This window comes from Schistocerca cancellata, chromosome 1 (assembly GCF_023864275.1).
Source record: "Schistocerca cancellata isolate TAMUIC-IGC-003103 chromosome 1, iqSchCanc2.1, whole genome shotgun sequence".
NCBI lineage: Eukaryota > Metazoa > Arthropoda > Insecta > Orthoptera > Acrididae > Schistocerca > Schistocerca cancellata.
This window is the reverse complement of record NC_064626.1, coordinates 469914396-469933732: the sequence shown is the minus strand read 5'-3', so window position 1 is coordinate 469933732 and position 19337 is coordinate 469914396.

Below are 19337 nucleotides of genomic sequence, written 5' to 3'. Positions count from 1 at the left end.
AAAACGTTGTCTGGAGTAACGACTCACGGTACACAATGTAGCGATCCGATGGCAGGGCTTGGGTGTGGCGAATTCCCGGTGAACGTCATCTGCCAGCCTGTGTAGTGCCAAAATCAAAATTGGGAGACGGTGGTGTTATGGTGTGGTCGTGTTTTTCATGGAGGGGGTTTGCACCCCTTGTTGGTTTGCGTGTCGCTATCACAGCACAGACCTACATTAATGTTTTAAGCACCTTCTTCCTTCCCACTGTCGAAGAGCAATTCGGGGATGGCGACTGCATCTTTCAACACGATCGAGCACCTGTTCATAAGACATTTCCTGTTACGGATTGATTACACGACAATAACGTCCCTGTAATGGACGTGCCTGCGCAGAGTCCTGACCTGAATCCTATAGGACAGCTATGGGATGTTTTGGCCTCACCAACCGACTTAGATACCTCTCCTCAGTGCAGCACTCAGTGAAGAATAGGCTGCCATTCCCCAAGAAACCTTCCACCTCCTGATTGAACGTATGGCTGCGAGAGTGGAAGCTGTCATCAAGGCTAAGCGTGGGCCAACACCGTATTGAATTCCAGGATTACCGATGAAGGGCGCCACGCACTTGTAAGTCATTTTCAGCCAGGTGTCTGGATACTTTTGTTCACACAGTGTTTTTTTGTTCGACGTCGGCCTAGGAGGAATTGCTAGCGGTGTGTTGCGTTTGTGGGTGGAGAGGCAGTTGGTCTGAAACAGCGGAGTTGTACGTTAGAATCGAGTTGTTTCTAACATTGGGATCCTGTGAGAGAGATGATGAGTTGGGCTGTTTGAGCCAAGTTGGTCTGCGAAAGCCGCATCCGGCCGACACGGGAAATTGGCTGTTGGACGTGTGGTGCGTGGGGCCGCTCGGTCGGTTGGTGAGATCTGCCTTCCTCACGTCCGCCAGCCAGTGCGGGCCTCCGGCTGTTGAAAGGGGCAACTTTGTGGCCGTCCGATAGTTGGTTAGTGACACCGAAATTCATCGGTTTGGATGGACTGCCACTTCACGTTGCTCGCGGCCTGGTTCGTCTGCTTCACTCTGAACCGACCTGCCGGATACGCAATCCGACCGTTTGTTTAAACATTACCCTCTCAAGGCACCTCTTGTAGCCATGGAGCGTCGATATCTTACACAATATGAATATTAAGTGTGACTCTGTTTGACTGTCTGAAAAGAGTAATCTTGCAGTCATATTTCTGCAAATAGTGGGCTCAGGATTTAATTTGCAAATTTCACCCGAACTGTTATGTAGCTGGCCTTATCGCTATTTTTTAAAAGCATGTTATATTTTTTTTTTTAATTTAGCATTAAGATTTAAACTGCAGTATTTATTTTTTTGATTTTAAGTTAAATTTTAACTTATCAATAAACTGTTATTTTCATGAAATAATAACTAATTTATTTGTGAGTCTGGTCCTTCCCATTTTCCTTAACTCCCGATTGTTCGGTTGAGATAGTAGAATATGAAATAGGTAAAAGGAAAGACGTAATATAAATCCTTGGATAACACTGGAGATATTCAATTTAACTGATTAAAGGAGAAATATAAAAGTGCAGCAAATGAAGCAGCCGAAAGGTAATACGAACGTTTATAAAATCAGATTGACAGGAAGAGCAGAATGGCATAATAGGTATGGCTAGAGGACAAATGTAAGGTATTTTATCCATAATGGATCCAGCTGAACTTCATGACTGTTCCTTTATAGGGTGTAGAATAATAACCGATATCAGTCACAACAGAAGGTGATTTTATTTAACAAACGGTCGGTTTCGGGCTTGTGCCAATCTTCAGGTGGTTTACATGCAAATACATGTTTCAGTATTCAGCGTTGGAGATAAGTAATGCTGGTGGATCCATAGAATCCATACAGTCTTCCCAGTAGATTTCACATTTTTGTACAAAAACATTTCGTTTCTCACACTTTAATTGTGTATTAGTCACCATGACAGTTATTCTGATTAGGTAGCGTCACTTTAAATGTTGGTAACTTTAGATCAACGTGTTTACATTTGTGTTTTTCAAATATAAATATGTTGAATGTTGTGAGTGAATTTGACTGATGTTGCCAACATCTAAAGGGCCACTGCTTTACCAAAGATATTATACGGAAGCACAAGTAATTAGAATGGTAACTAATATACAGTTAACATGTAAAAAATGAAATATTTTTGTACATGAGTGCGATTAATGTATTGGGAAAACGATGTGCATACGCCGGCTTTATTGATCTCTAACAGTGAATGTGGAAACGTGTACCACTTGAAGATGGGCACAAGCCCGAAACCGATCGTTTGTTAAATTATATCACCACCTATTTGACTGGTAGCGGTTATTATTCTATGCCCTACTAATGTAAGGATTTAGAATCATGTTTTACCAGGGGATAGATAGATACCATGTACAGGAAAATTAAAGAGACCGCAGGAGAATAGAGAAACAGCTGTATGGATATCAAGAGCCCGAATGGAAAACCACTCCCAAGCAAAGAGGGGAAAGCTGGAAGGTGGAACCACAGAGTATCTATAAAAGGGAGATATACTTGAAGGCAACATTATAGAAAAGGAAGCGGATGCACATGAAGATGAGATGGGAGATATGATACTGAGATAAGAATCTAACATTGCACTGGAATAATTCGAATCAAGGCCCCAGGAGTAGATGAAATTCCGTCAGAACTATTGGAAGCTTTGGGAGAGCCAGCCTTCACAAAACTCTTTCATCTAGTGTACAAGACGTATGAGACAGGCGGAATGCCCTCAGACTTCGAAAACAATGTAATGATTCCAATTCCAAAGAAAGCAGGACTGACATGTGTGAATATTACCGAATTATCGGTTTAATAAGTCGTGGCTGCAAATGACTAACACGAAATCTTTACAGGAGAATGGAGAAACTGGTCGTATCCGACCTCCGGGAAGATCTGTTCGGATTCCAGGAAAAATTTAACAACATGCGAAACAATACTCTCTCTACAACTTATCTTAGAAGATAGGTTAAGAGAAGGCAAATCTACTTTGTAGACTTAGAGAAAGGTTTTGATAATGTTAACTAGACTACTCTCTTAGAAATTCTGAAGGTAGCAGGCGTAAAATACAGGGAGCGAAACACTGATCACAACTGGGGCAGAAAGTAGGCGGCAGTTACGAGGTGATGGGCACGAAAGGGAAGCAGTGGTTGAGAAGGCAGTTCCCCAGACACGTTTGTAACCTATTGCCGATGTTATTCAATCTATACATCGAGCAAGAAGTAAAGGAAACAAAGTAAAATTTGGAGTAGGAATTAAAGTTCAGGCGCGAAGAAATTAAAACTTTGAGATTTGCGAATGACATTGTAATTCTGTCAGGGACAAAAAAGCACTTGGAAGGGTAGGAGAATGGAATGGACAGTGTCTTGGAAAGAGGATATGAACAAGGGAATGAAAGGTAGTTGAAATAAATCAGGCGGTGCTGAGGAATGAGAGAGGAAACGAGACACTGAAAGCAGTGCATGAGTTTTGCTATTTGGGCAGCAAAATAACTGATGATGGCTGAAGTAGAGAAGATACAAAACATAGACTGGCAATGGTAAGAAAAACGGTTTCAAAAATAGAAATTTGTTAACTTCAAATTAAAGATTCAAGTTTCTTTTCTGAAGGTATTTGCCTAGACAGTAATCTTGTAAAGAAGTGAAACAAGTACATTAAACAGTTTAGACAAGAAGAGCGTAGAAAATTGTGAAATATGGTACTACAGAAGAATGTTGAATGAACAGATCACGTAACTGACAAAGAGGTACTGAGTAGAACTGGGAGAAAAGAAATTTTTGATACAAACTGACTAGAATAAGATATTGGTTGACATCAAGGGGTCACCAATTTAGTACTGGAGGGAAATGTGACGGGTGAAACTTATAGAGGGAGCTAACACAGTCAGCAGATTCGGAAGGATGTAAGTTGCAGTAGTTATTCGCAGATGGAGGTTTGCCCTGTGTAGAGTGGCATGGACAGCTGCACCAAACAAATCTTCTTATTGAAGATCGCAACAACGACAACAACAATTTCTCAGTCCGCACTTGTTATTAATATTATATTAATGAAAGGTGTCTGGCAAAACCAAACTAACCTATATGTCGGTAATATTGCGTTCATTTATGTAACTGAACTCTCTCACGGGCGAAATTGCGCAGAGATTTGTTGGAGACACTCGGTCATTGTTTCTTACCAAGTTTATACGGAGAGGGTAAAATCACATGCTGAAACCGTCAATCGCCTCCCACATATCACAAATTATTGCTCCACTTGCCGAAGTACAAGCTTCTTTGTATTTGGTTGCAAATACTCTTACTGTCAAATAAATGACGAAATCGATAATCCTCAATTAAAAACCACAAATTATTACTCCACTTGCCCAAGTACCAGCCTTCCTTCAGAAAAGTCATGAAACGCGATCATGTAACGTATTCTAAAACTCCACAATATGTGACTAAAACCTAAGTCTCTGTCATAAAATTGTTATTTTTTGATGAACTTTGCATTAAATCCTATCTTTAACCTCATCTTCAATATTGTTAGATTATAGGTAGGGTACGAAAGTATTTAAAAAATAGCATAATATCCCACATCAAGAAGTATATAATTACCTAGTTGCTGGTAGCAAGTTAATGATAAAAGTTTTATAGCCAGCAATAAAAACCATTTAAGACAAGTGAAGTTAAAATTGTACGGGTAGAAAAATTTACCTACTAAATAAACTGTGTACACATAAATGTATGATTTTCATGCGTGTGTTTTGTATTCTAGTTTTACCCAAAGTAGAGACCAGGTGCGGGAAGAAATTTTCTCAACAGTAAAGGAAAGACGCAGAGCACACAGCTTTGCTTTATTTGCGTATGGCTCGTTTCTTTCGCAGTATTCCCTCCACCAATAAAAGACATATTTCGTTCTTTCTTTTCTTTTATCTATTCCATGAGTTTGTATATGTGGATATATACAGGATGTAATGGGTGTAAGTGCAGATATTCCTATTGGTCACTGAGGACGGCGTAGTGAACAACGTTACAGCGTCATTTGCAGACAAATAATTACAGCCATCGGAAGGAGATTGTTAGTTTTTCCAAGTACATGTGGCAAGAACAAGCCATTAATGCTTATTTTTCTCTGGGCAGCAGGTAAGGTATTGAAGTGTGGCCACGTGATCGGAAAACGGTCACTCTACACAGCAGGCGTATTCGACTTAGTGGTGGAGTACGACCGTGAAGAAAACATCAGGGCCTAAGGTTTCTGACGTGTTTGTTGGATGACTGCTCGACGCAGAGCAAAAACAACCATCACAATGGTGTGTTTCATATCACGTACCACATATAAAATATATGCAATTATACCCCTTACATCCAGCATAAATAAAAATTTTATTTGAATTGCACTTTTATTTTCAGTGTAGTCATGTACGATCTCCTGTATTTCTGGAAGGTTCGGCTTGGTAGCAAATATTTTATGTGTGTAACAAAAAATTGTCGACGAGGAAGTGACAGTTGATGAAAGAGAAGTGTAATGGAGGTTGGGTTGGGTTGTTTTGGGGGAAGAAATGGCTCTGAGCACTATGCGACTTAACTTCTGAGGTCATCAGTCGCCTAGAACTTAGAACTAATTAAATCTAACTAAGGACATCACACATATCCATGACCGAGGAAGGATTCGAACCTGCGACCGGAACGTTGCGGGAAGAGACCAAACTGCGAGGTCAACGGTCTCACCGGTTTAGGGAAGGACGAAGAAGGAAGGCGACCATGCCCTTTCAAAGGAACCATCCTGGCATTTGCCTGGAGCGATTTAGGGAAATCACGGAAAACCTAAATCGGGATGGCCGGACGGGGGATTGAACCGTCGTCCTCCCAAATGCGACTCCAACCACTGCGCCACCCCGTTCGGTCTGTAATGGAGTGACTGAATGTTTAGACAGACATTTGCGACGTATCCAATTATTGGGGAAAAGCAGTTGCATTTTGTAGAGATTTACGATATCAAAGGGTGGAAAGTGGAATTTGCAAGAGGAAAATTAGTTCATTCGGAAGCTTTTTTTAAAAAATGGAACTGCTTCAATCGTTCACAGCGGAAATGATGTGTCATGATGGTCGAGCATGTGATAAGCGGAGAGGCTTGGAAGATCTCAGGGGCAATGTTTTCAGACCGAGAACAGTGTAATTTCACACGGAGATATGGTTAGGAGCATAATCTTCTGAAAAATGCCTACTTCATTATTTCTACAATTTAATAATACTGTAGGAAGAAGTTCTCATTTTGAAAATCGATGCAGAAAAGGAAAGTGCAAGTGGAATATTGCTGCTCTAACTGATGTAAAGACCTGAGCGTCTTCAAGTAACATCCCGCTGGGAGTCAATCGAGGACGGCCTGCCAGCAGATCGTCACTCACACTATCCCTTTGAGGCGCATTCCTGCTGCCCCCCCCTTCCCCCCTCCCTTCCGCTGCACCTGTGCGCAGCTAACCGAGTCTTGCCAGTCCGTCTCTTGTTGGGAGGTCGGGACATGCTTCTGCACGGCTACCGTCATCCGGCGTGGATCTGTTGGCCGCTGACATCGGCAGAAACTTCGATGTCATTGAGGGTACCTCGCTAAAGCAGTTGGCCACGCTGGGCGTGCAATGCCTGCAGACCTCCGGGTCGGCATTCTGCACGACGCCACCCATGCTCTAGGTGCGGCTCCTGATCTCTGGCGTGGAACGTAGACGTCATTGAGTCCGGCGAGTGAGAAACTCCCGGCCACTTGCTACGCTCTGCCACTTTCAGTCAACGCCACAGAGAAACTATTTGCGTACCTGAAAGTAAGGGTATCTGCAGCCAACATTGTATCATTCATGACCTCGGGCGTTTCAGCGGACCACACTCCTGCACTGTTAGCTTCACATCCTCTGCCCGTAGCGACTACAGCACAATCGACCATGTCTTCCACATCTACATCTACGTAAATACTCATTAAGCCACTGTACGGTGTGTGGCGGAGGGTATCCTATACCACTAGTAGTCATTTTCTTTCATTTTCAACTCGCAAACAAAACAAATAGAAGATGTCTGTCTATATACCTCTGTACGAGCCCTAAATTCTCGTGGCTTATCTTCGTCGGGCTTACGCAGAATGTACGTGAGCGGGTGTAGAAACGTTCTGCAGTTAGCGTCAAATGCCGTTGCTCTAAGGTTTCTCAGTAGTGTACCTCGAAAAGAAAGTCGCCTTCTGCCAGGGATTGGCATGAGCGATTCTGAAGCATCTCAATAATACTTGCATGTTATTTGAACTAACCAGTAACAAATCTATCAGTCTTCCTCTGAATCGCTTCGATATTTTTCTTTAATCCGGACTGGTGCCGATGCCAGGCACTCGAGCAGTACTCATGAATAGGTCGCACTAGCTTCCTCCATTACAGATGAATCATACTCTCAATAAACCAAAGTAGACCATTCGCCTTCCCTGCATCTATCCTCATATGCTCGTTCCATTTCATGCCGCCTTGCAATGTCCTGATATTTAAACGATATGACTTTACAAGCAGGACACTAGTCACGCTGTATCCCAGCATTATGGGTTTGATTTTCTCACTCGTCCGAATTAACTTGTATGCTTCTACTATAAGGGCTATCTGCCACTCATCACACCAAGTAGACTTTTGTCTAAATTATCCCGTATTCTCCTACACTCATTCAACTTCGAGATCTTCCCTTACACCACAGCGTCATCAGCAAACAAATGCAGATTGCTGCCCCCCTGTCCCCCGGATCGTTTACGTACTCAGAAAATAATAGCGGCTATCACAGTCTCTGAGCCACTGTTGACGGTGTCCTTGTCTCTGATGAGTTCTGGGTGCAATGTATATATGCCGAAAAGCGCCGTTCTGTCCAGAATTTGCGTAACGCTTTGTCCTAAATTTCTGTCTGTTCAAGTAACTATTCATTATCCATGTAATTCTCCTAAACGAAGAAGCCCTTTTTAGTTTTACGATACCAAATTCTGCCGCTGATAGTACTTAAAATTTTGCAAAATGTAAATTGGGGAACGCACAGTTACGCAAGTGAAACGTTGATTTGCTACATCTTCCCTGTGGTGGCTCTTTCATGCTGTTGTTTCACCTGTTAGCTGAAACAAGCTGTCAGTAAACAGTCCCGAATCACAAAGTGTGACACAGGTGCCGTGCAGGAGGCAATTAACTCAAGTGGCAGCGACATATCACAGAGTTTCATTCCGGGTAATGACGCAATGCTTGGCCTCTGCAGCAGCAGTGGCGATGAATAGCTGTGACACGAAAGCAAAGTAGCAAAGGGACACCCGTCAATATGGACAGCAGGGCGCCAACCATCGACAAGTTGTCATTTCTCGCCGCCGAATGGACTCACTCTATTTGTGCCCAAATACATGTGGAACTGTAGCCGTGAATGCAATTTCACAGAGTGCGTTATTCAGCGTGGCACAAGACAGTTGTCTGGTACAACAGCACGAGCGTTGTGTTTCGTGAGTTCTCCCTAACACTCCTACTATACATCTACATACGTCTCTACGAAATACTATGAAGTGCATGGCAGAGGGCACTTACCACTGTACGATATGTTAGGATTCTCATATCGTGTTGGACAGGTGCGGCGTATTTCTAGATTCTTCATTTAATGTTGGTTCTTGTAACTTTTTAAGTAACCATGGTGTCTATTCAGGATTTTTGCACGTCTTTGAATGCGTTCAGTACTCTCAGCTAGTTGTATCTGGTATGGGCTCCACACATTTGACCAATATTCTAAAACGGGACACACAAGTGTTTTGCTAGTATTTTGCACACCGATTGCTTTTTCTCCGTATCCTGTCGATGAACCGAGGTCAGTCACTGGCTTTTACTATCACTGAGTCTATGTGATCATTCCTTGCATATTCGCACAAGTGCTAGAAATAGGTATTTGTATACGTCGACACAAGTGTGACTCATTAATATTGTAGTCATAGGATGTTACTTTTCTGTGTTTTATGAAGCGCAATATTTTATGTTTCTGTTCATTTAAAGCAAGTTCCCAATGTTTTCACCATTCCATAATCTCACCAAGATGTGACTGAACATTGATGGTGCTTTCTCATGTTATAGATAATTGCATTACCTGCGAAAAGTCTGTTACTATTAATGTTGTCTGACAGGTAAGTAATCAAAAGCCAGCCTCCTAATACATATCCATGGGTTTTGCCCCAGGCCGCATCTGCTTCTGACGATGGTTGGTTGGTTGGTTGATTTGGGGGAGGGGACCAAACAGCGAGGTCATCGGTCCCATCGGATTAGGATGGGAAGGAAGTCGGCCGTGCCCTTTCAAAATAACCGTCCCAACATTCGTCTGAAGCGATCCAGGGAAATCACGGAAAACCTAAATCAGGATGGCCGGAGGCAGGTTTGAACCGTCGTCCTCCCGAATGCTAATCCAGTGTGATAACCACTGAGCCACCTCACTCGGTCTCTGACGATGTCTCTCCATTTATGGTAACATGCTGTGTCCTCCCTACCGAGAAATGCTCAATATAGCCACAAGTTTCCTTTGTACGCCATACCATCCTACTTTTGCTGAAAAACTGTTGTGTATAACTTAGTTAAATGCTTTCAGGAAGTCAAAAATACTGCACTTACCTTACTTCCTTGATCCCTATGTTTCAGGATGTCGTGAGAAAAAAGCTGAGTTGGTTTTTGTATGAAATTTTTTCGTCTCCATGTTGGTTGGCGTGGAGGAAATCTTTGGTTCAAGATAAATTCGTTATGTCTGAGCTCAGAATATACTCTAGTATACAATAAGAGGCAGTCAATTGAAAAAGATACGAACTACAGAAAGAACATCGCGAGTACGTTGGTAACACAGGTAGCTGTGTATATACAAGTGCCCTCTTTTGGGAATCAGGTGTAACACCGCGAACGTACAACGCTGTGCCATTTGTGTCTTACATGTGCTCGATGTGAGATCATCGAGTCGGATGTGCGTCCTATTTCACTATTGAAGCCGGAAAAAAGGAACAGTGAGGTGTGAAACGTCCCCTTTTGAACATTTATACAAGACTGTGCTTAAACTGACACACAATATTTTTTAGCGCAACGCAATCTGACTTTCAGAAATCCCTACAAAGGAATGGCCCTGACTAACATTAACCTGTACCTTTCACAAATCACTTACCTCACCAAAAATCTTCGTTACTCGAACTACTGCAATACAGCGAGCGCCACTACTGCCAGCTAAATAAAAGCTTAAAACTACGGAAGTCATTAACTACTGATAGGGATAGTTAGCAAATGAAAGATTTTAATAGAGAACAAACAATGTATTTACCTTAATAGTCATAATATATATAGCAGTTCATAATATCCAGTATAACAAATTTCAAAACTCCGCCATTTCTCTCCCCACATCCACCACTGCTGGCGGCTCACCTCCAACTGCGCAACACTACGCGCTGTTCACATCCAGCTGCCCAACACTACAATGGCAGACAACAATGCAAACTAGCCACAGACTGCACACAGCACAGCCTGTGATTTTCATACAGAGTGCTACGTAACGTTGCCAATAAGAAAACATAAACAGCCTACTTACATAGCCCCCATGCTCCCCACAAAAATTTTACAAATTGTTTTGGGCAGTGGCCAGTAATGATTTGAAAAATGTTTCATAATTACAATAACAAAGATATCAAATGCACACACTTATTGATACAATGTTGGTCAAAAGCTAAAATTTTCTCACAGTCCATAAAGATAATCCTGATCATTCATCATAATAGGAATTACAGTTTTTTTTCACAAAGTCTCATTAGTAAAAGAAATTGCACACAGAAGTAGTGGATTTCCATGCAGTCTTGAAGAAGTAGTGTTGTCCTTCCAACGGAAAGGCAGTGCTGACTCTTGACATGCAGACAGGTAATGGGCCACAACAGAGCAAACCCACAGCAGAGTCAGTCGAAGTTTTGAAGAAGATTGGTAGGTAGGTCATCACACAGTAGACCCACTGTAGTCCTGGTAGAGATTACGGTATTGGTGGGCCACCAGAGGTGCAGACCCACTGTAGTCCTTGTAGAGAATGTGGTATTGGTGAGTCAGCAAAGGTGTAGACCCACTGTAGTCCTTGTAAAAATAATGATATTGGTGAGTCATCAAAGGTGTAGACCCACTGTAGTCCTTGTAGAGATGGCCAGCAGCCATCTGCTGCGACTGTGCAGGTGCACAATCACCATCGAAGAGTCTTGCAGAGAAGATAGCAAGTCCATAAACCACCACTTGTGCATGCACAAAGTTTTTGGAATTGTCCTTAGAAGTCTTGCAGACAATATAGCAAGTCCATAAACCACCACTTGTACACTCACGAAGTTTTTGGAATTGTCCTTAGAACCAGCAATGCTGTTATCCAGTCCCTTGCTGAATTAGTAACACACGTGCAAACACTAACAGTCCTCTGTTTTTTTTCACATATTGTGCATATACTATGACCAACAGAAATGTGTGCAGTGAAATGAATGCTTACAAGTTACTTAATTTGATAAACTGGTGACAATTACACTTTTATAACATGAGAATAAAATTACAAAGGTACAAAATACATCATTAAAAACATAACAATCCAGCTAACATTTGTAGTAATACAGGCTTTACAAAAGAATAGAAATAAACATATACATTGGTGTTACAGGAATTATGACATAAGTACATATATAAAAGATCAGAATAACTTTTGAAACATCAACTTCACACATGAGCATTAAAACAGAACAGAATTAATAATGTCTAACATCTTTACAAAGTAAATAACATATAATTAATGCAAATTATATTTGAGGATAACAGTATTCCTCATCATAGTTCATGTAGCTGAGTATTAGAAAAATTCTACAACATAAGTCTTATCAGATAAACATATAAAGACAGGAAGAACATAAATACACAAATGTACACAAACACATAGTGGGATAACACAAAAGGAAAGGACAGGGTTCATTCCATAGATCTTTCATCTTATTTCAACCTTTGCTTCCATCAAAAAAATCCTATCCAAGCATGCTTTCTGTATTTTTCTCGTATAACCTCTCAGTGCATTTCTTCAAATTCATCGCAACTCATTCTCTCATATAGTCTACCCCTTCTTATGCTAACTTAAATCTACTGAGCTCAGATGCTAAACTAAGGGATGAGGCAATGCAACAGCACAAAACAATTAACACAAACAGCAATGACAAAAAATTCAAATTGGCAAAGTAAGCAACAATATTACAACTAATATGCAATGAGCAGCAAACAAGAAAAATAAATCAGTAATAAACTGGCTTAGCAGAGTAACACAAAGTCAAATTCAGTAACACTATGCCTGGCACACAGCAGCAGCAGCAAATTATACCTAAACATGACATAGCTCAAGCAAAAAAAATATTACACTAAAGACAACAATGCAGATAAGGGAAATGTATATTCACATCTTAATGTCTATGTAATTAAAATGGTGCACCACAACTTATTCTACAAAAGAAATTACCAAATACTTGAAAAGAAAATTATATATGCAGTTACTGTTATTAGTCCCTTCTTATTGTTCTTTCCATTCCAAGAGCTCCTTTTTCGAAGAATGGGGATCATAAAACAATTATTTAATAGATCTGTTGACAGAAAGTGTTCACATTAGCAAATGCATCTAAGTTTATTTTATAAAACTAATGCTGCAACACAGCTGGAAACCAGATATTAAACAAAATGAGCAATCTCTCAACTACAAAGACAATAGATGTAAAATGTTTCTCATCATTTCATTAGGCATTTTAGTAGATATCATAAATTACGAGCTCCACAGTATGCTTTCAACAAGGAAATGTCAATAGCGAGGATAATGGCCTCCCCTTTCTTTTTTTCTACCTGTGCCTCTGAAAGGCACTCACTAATGACTTGTTCTCCCAGCATCTGACACAGCTGGGTGCCCACGATGCATTACGTGCAGGTGGTCACTTAACTTTCTTACGGAAATATTTACGACAGCAGTTTCCGCTACAGTGACAGTCTCATGCAAAAATATTTCACAGGTCAAGAATTTGCGTTACAAATCTGTAGAAACAAAATGCTATTCATATAAAAGTGTCCAAAAAATTTTCGCCGGCATTGTGATACATTCACACATTTACACACATTTCATATCTCTTAAAGTACGATTCTTGGTTTCCAACATCCTTTTTTCACAAGTCAGAGTCATTAACCACTATTCATTACTCCTCACCTTATTACACATATATATATATATTCGTCGACACGTCAATCTTGCGACGACACTTCAATATTTCATCATAATAAATACATAGCATAATCAAATTCCTCATGTAGCATCAGCTTATTGATCATAAACATACTGCAACAGCATAATATACAGTCGTCGTAAAAATAACATCATAACACCTCAGTCAAATCTCAAAAACGTCGTAGCTTTCTGCAATAATGTCAAAACCTAAAAAAATTCTCTGCTCATTTCAATAGTGTCATCTACCTCAAACGTACTTTAAAAATCACGATCCCATACCAAATACATCATTCAAAGCTCTCATAGTATCACAATGATTCCGAAAAAATATGAACAATTCACAAAGTACAGACAAAATACAATTTCATAAGTGTGAAGTTATACAACTGTGTAATTGGGTAAACCCGTGTCACTGACGTAAAAAAAAGATTATCTCTCAGTTAATGATCAGATAGCTGTGTAATTTATGTGTTAGAGAAATATGGTACCGGTGTGTAAAGTTGTATAAGCAAATACCATATTAGCTAGGGCTCCTTGTGCTTGCCACACACATGGTACACAAAGTAAGCGTGTACCCCCCTGAGGATTAATTTAATTATACCCTCAGGTGTTACAGATTACAAGAATGGAATGAAATGTATTACGGAAAACCTTTGTATCATTGTACTTCAAACATCTTTAAAAATAAATTATTTAAGTACAAAATTAATCACTGAAATGCGTGTCCTGTACCGCTAAATGTGCATCTTGCTGTAAGATAATCTCTGTGGAAGTGTCGTAGTTATCGTCCTCCGAAAGCTAAGTTCTGCAGCAGTCAATGTACTTACCTCATGATAAACAACAGTGAAATGCTTTGCGTAGAGATATCTTAGTTATTACGCTTATTGTTGTGATGATGAAAGTACTGTGCTGTAACGTATTGTTGTGTTACGAAAGAGGCTGTCTCATTGTAGCTATACCACAAAAATTACTACTATAACATGTTTTACTTTCCAGAATAATTCAGAAAAACTGTGCAGATATGAAACAGAAACACCGCAAAAGCAACATTGTAAATTGTCACTCATTAGTAGCGTCGTGATAAAATCGTGTAGCTGTCACATAAACTAACCACTGTGTCATCTGGTATCTCACAGAAAGTACTTTAAATCCAGAATGTATTTTCAAGTAAACCAAAATGTTGCATTTAAATCTCGTTAGCAGCACAGGTACATGTTCTAAGTATGTCAGCCTTATGGTCGTTACGTAATCGTGCAACTAACAAGCAAGAATGTACACACACAATAACACTTTGTCGTCTGTTCACAATAACAATGCATTTGTAATTTCTGTTTAAATAATTTCTCTTTGTTCTTGACTGGATATTTAACTTCAAACATTGTTGCATGGTAACAGTTTCTAAGTCTGACAATGCATACTATAAATGTGAAGTGAAACGTTTTATGGGAAAGACAAAGTTAAAAAGCAGATTATCTTTCAATAAACGGTTTTACATGTGAAATTTGGTGTAAATCTTTACTCTTCCTAGTACGCACAGTTTCAACTCTAACGCAATTATCATGTGGTATCCGTCGGTAAAGTATACTGGAATTTTTCTCAAGGTTAGCGTCTATGTTATTTTTCTTTGAGCCAGCCGGCGCACACGGCAGCCTGCGGTGCGAGTCATTGTCTGTTCCTTTGTTGGCGCGCATCGTTTTTGGGATTAGGAGACATAACTTCTACAAATTCACGTTGTCGAAAGTGCCCTGCTCTGTTTGAATCCCGCCAGTTCTGATGAAATTCAGGTCTGTCGTTATGATTACCTCGTCTGTCGTCATGTCGGTAGATTTCATAATTTCTTTCTTGTCGGTCATGTGGTGGAGAATTTCTCCCTGAGTCGTAACTGCGCGCTGCACCGTTGCGTCTAAAGGTATTCTGTCTCCCTTGATAATAATTATTTTGGTTCCCACATTGTCTGTTTCTCTAATTGTCTCTGTGATAGTCATTACAGCGGAGAGGTGATCTTTCCCTGTAATTATTACTACTCTGCCAACAGTTGTCATATGGGTGGTGTCTGTTTCGGTCACGATTTACGTTGAAAGAATAGCCTTGTCGTATATTATTTCTGTCATTGCGGAATTGTGACGGATATGATCTGTAATTGTTGTGCTCCTGTTTTCGCGTTCCGCGATTGTCAGTGTCAATTTCTAATTCTTGTTAGAGTCCTTGAAAAGCTTCAATGTCGTCTTTGCAACGTCCTGCCAAAATAATATGTCGTAAATGTTCAGGTAATTTGATTAAGCAAATGCGTATGAGTTCTGAGGGGCTGTATGGGTTTGACAGGTACTGATTCTTGTGCAACATGTCTTCAAAATATTTCACAAGACTGGAAAATTCAGATTGTTCGAAATGTTTCATCATTATGATGCTGTTTTACTCGGTCTTGTGTAGCTTGAGACCAATATGCTGAGAGGAACGCATGGTAAAATTCTGCTTCACTGTGACAATCGTGAATGATGGATCGCATTCTTACAGCTGGTTCATTCTCCAAGTAGCCACACATAAATTCTAACCTGTGCTCCAATGACCAGTTGGGAGGAAAACAATGAGAGAATTGATGGAGCCACGCTTGTGGATGAATATCGTTGGCAGAATTTCTTAAACGTTTTGAATTTACGTGTAGTAATGAACAGCTTATATTCAAAATCATCGTGTCGGCGAGTAGCATATCGGTCATTGTTACGTCGTGTCGGCGGTTCCATCTCAAAATTCGGTGTACCTTGCCAATTTCTTTCATAATTTCCGAAGTGCCCTGAGTTATTATTTTGTGGCTGTTCCGTATTTCTATGTCCCTCTTCCCGTATTGGAGCGCGAGTGGCCTCTGAAATACGTAATTCTTGTATTACCTGTGTCAGCTGATCTTGTACTTCCCAGATTTCTCTTTGGTGTTGCGTATTAATTTGATTCTGATTTTGTTTGAATTTCCTAATTTGTTCGCACTCTTCTGTGTCAGTGATGGCTACAGGTCTTGTGTCATTCAGATCATCATCTACCTTTGCAGATAAGTTAGTGAACTGATCCGAAAGTTTGGCTACTTTCTCCAATAGTGTACTTATTTCCTCAGTGTGTTTTTCTGAACCAAGTTTCAGAGTGTCCATTTGTGTTGAAATCGTATCTACTGTGTCCTTTAAGTTTTCTTGAGTTTTTGCAAGTTGCGTAACCGAATCGGTAGATGCAACTGAGTCAATTTTAGCTTGCAAGGTGTCGTGATTTTCCTGAACAATAGTTTGCAGTTCTTTTATGGCTGATTCATGATTCTGTAATGCATTTTCATGACGCGAAAAAATAGGTTGGAAATGCTCACAAATTTGTGTTTTTACGTCATTACAGACTTTCTGACATTTAGATTCAATGTTATGTAACTCAGCAGTTAAATCTTCACGTGTTTGTTCGAGAGTTTGTTCCAATAAGTCTAACTTTTGAAGCTTTTGCTGTGTTTGTCTCTGATTTTGTTCCATTGTGTGTAACTGTTGCTGTGTTTGTCTCTGGTGTTGTTCCATTGTGTCTAACTGTTGCTGTGTTTGTCTCTGATTTTGTTCCATTGTGTCTAACTTTTGAAGGTTTTGTTCCATTGTGTCTAACTTTTGAAGCTTTTGCTGTGTTTGTCTCTGATTTTGTTCCATTGTGTCTAAATTTTGAAGATTTTGTCCCATTTGTTGCATTAATTGCAATAATAATGCATTAGTGTCTGGAATCTGTTTCTCTATGCTTTTTGGCAGTGCATTTTCACCGGCAACATTCACATTTTGACAAGCAGCGCTACGCGCTGTTCACATCCAGCTGCCCAACACTACAATGGCAGACAACAATGCAAACTAGCCACAGACTGCACACAGCACAGCCAGTGATTTTCATACAGAGCGCTACGTAACGTTGCCAATAAGAAAACATAAACAGCCTACTTACAGGTGTAGCGCTGTTTTTGACTGTAGAAAGAATGTCAGGAAGTGAAATCTGTGTGCAAATGTCTGTTGTAAACGGTGGTCATAGTATGATTCGTGCGCCTGTGTTTGCTTGGAATAAACGATTTCGAGAATGTCGGACCAGGACAGGCTGATGGTCCCCTTCGATCATCTTGCGGTGGATACTGCCGGCAGAAATGACGGTGAAATACGACTACTCATGTTGAGCATCAGTTACGGTACCGCTCTCACCAGCATGACAGAGCATCTGAAGTTCTGGAAAATCTATACGCAGTGGGTACCGCATCACTCCATTTCGCAGTCTGTTCAAAGTCTTCCACATCTGGTAGAGTAGTTTGAAACCAGCCGTGCGTTCTTCCTTTAGGTTTCGGTTATTATTTACAGTTGACTAGTTTCGACGCAGTTCTACATAACGAGAGGAAGGTCATGATGTAATTTCTTCAGTAGTTCGAAGAAAGCTCTTTCTCGACTTCATCCTGGACTTGATACTTCGCTTCCAAACATGGGATTCCTTCTCAACATCTGTAGCTGTTCATCGTCCAAAACTTGTGGGTGCTGCGCCTGTAACATGGCAGATTTTGTCAACTAGAGTGGATCGTAAGCAATCAGTTATAATGCGGCCTGTCTCGTTAAGAGCAGCGTCAACGTGCCTGGTGTGTGCGGAGTTCTAACACACTGGTGCTGCATAACCCAACGCACAGAAACATAGAGCCAGAGCAGACACATAGGACAATTGGTTGAGCCTCCATGTGATGTCAGTAAGATTGCGTATAATACTATTTCGACTGCAGAAATAGAGCTTCACTTTCTCGGAATGGTCTTCGAAAGTAAGTGTGCAATCGAGCTTTACACCGCGGCATTGTAGTTACTTTCCCGTCTTAGTTACTCTCCATTTTTACCTAGCTTGTGTAACTCTCAAGTGAAACGCAGAGGTCTATGTTGTGGACAGGTGACGTTTTAAGTGGTTATTGCCATAATTCTCTGCCAGATTTTAGATGGCTGCCCTCAGTTTCATTTCTATCTCCTTAAAGTTCTCCCTTGGGCTGCAATTGTTATGTCGTCAGCATTAATGAAAGAATTTGTGTTTTGGTCCGATGCGTTGGTCCTTGACGCAGATATTGTACTGCAGTGGTACCAACACAATGTCTAGAAGAATATCATTCTTCTGCATTCGCCATAGGCTTTTCCTTGTTGTTCGGGGTGATAAATGAACGCCTGTGTGTAGTAGCCTTTAGATGAACTGCATTAATCAATAGACCTTGATGATTGTATAAATCCTCGTTGCGAGTTTGTTATAATTTACTGTGTCATACACCGACATCAAATGAAGAACATCGTTTCCTGTTCCAGGAGATGAAACATCGTGTCATAACTTTCAGCCGGAGAGCTAGCGCTGGTACCAACAGTGGAAACACATGGATTCACTGCCACTGAAAAAAAAGGTCCAAAGCCGTGCACACCAGTTCGGGAAAATCAGGGTGACGTTTTTCTTTGGCTGCAAGAGCCCGCTGCTTAGTTACTTTCTCGAACACAGCGCCACAAGTAATGCACAGCGATACGGGGACACTTTGTAAAAAATTGAAGCGCGCCATCAAGTCCAAATGCCTGTAACGTGGACGACGGCATCGTTCCGTTGAAGGACAATTACTGCCCACATGTTACCCACGTTGTTTCGACTACGGTGCAGACGTTTGCCGGCCGGTGTGGCCGTGCGGCTCTTGGCGCTTCAGTCTGGAACCGCGTGACCGCTACGGTCGCAGGTTCGAATCCTGCCTCGGGCATGGATGTGTGTGATGTCATTAGGTTAGTTAGGTTTAAGTAGTTCTACTTTCTAGGGGACTGATGACCACAGATGTTAAGTCCCATAGTGCTCAGAGCCATTTGAACCATTTTTTGCAGACGTTTCGCTGGGAAGCCCTAACACATTCTCTGTGTATTCCCTATCTCTCCCAATTAGATTTCTATATTTTTGGAGTCCCGAAGAAACGTATTCGTGGCAGTCTGTTTGCTTCCGACAAAGAGATGCACGCCTGGGTACAATAGTTCCGTAGTCAACGTCAAATATTTTTTGCGTAGAGCCATTGACCATTTGGTCT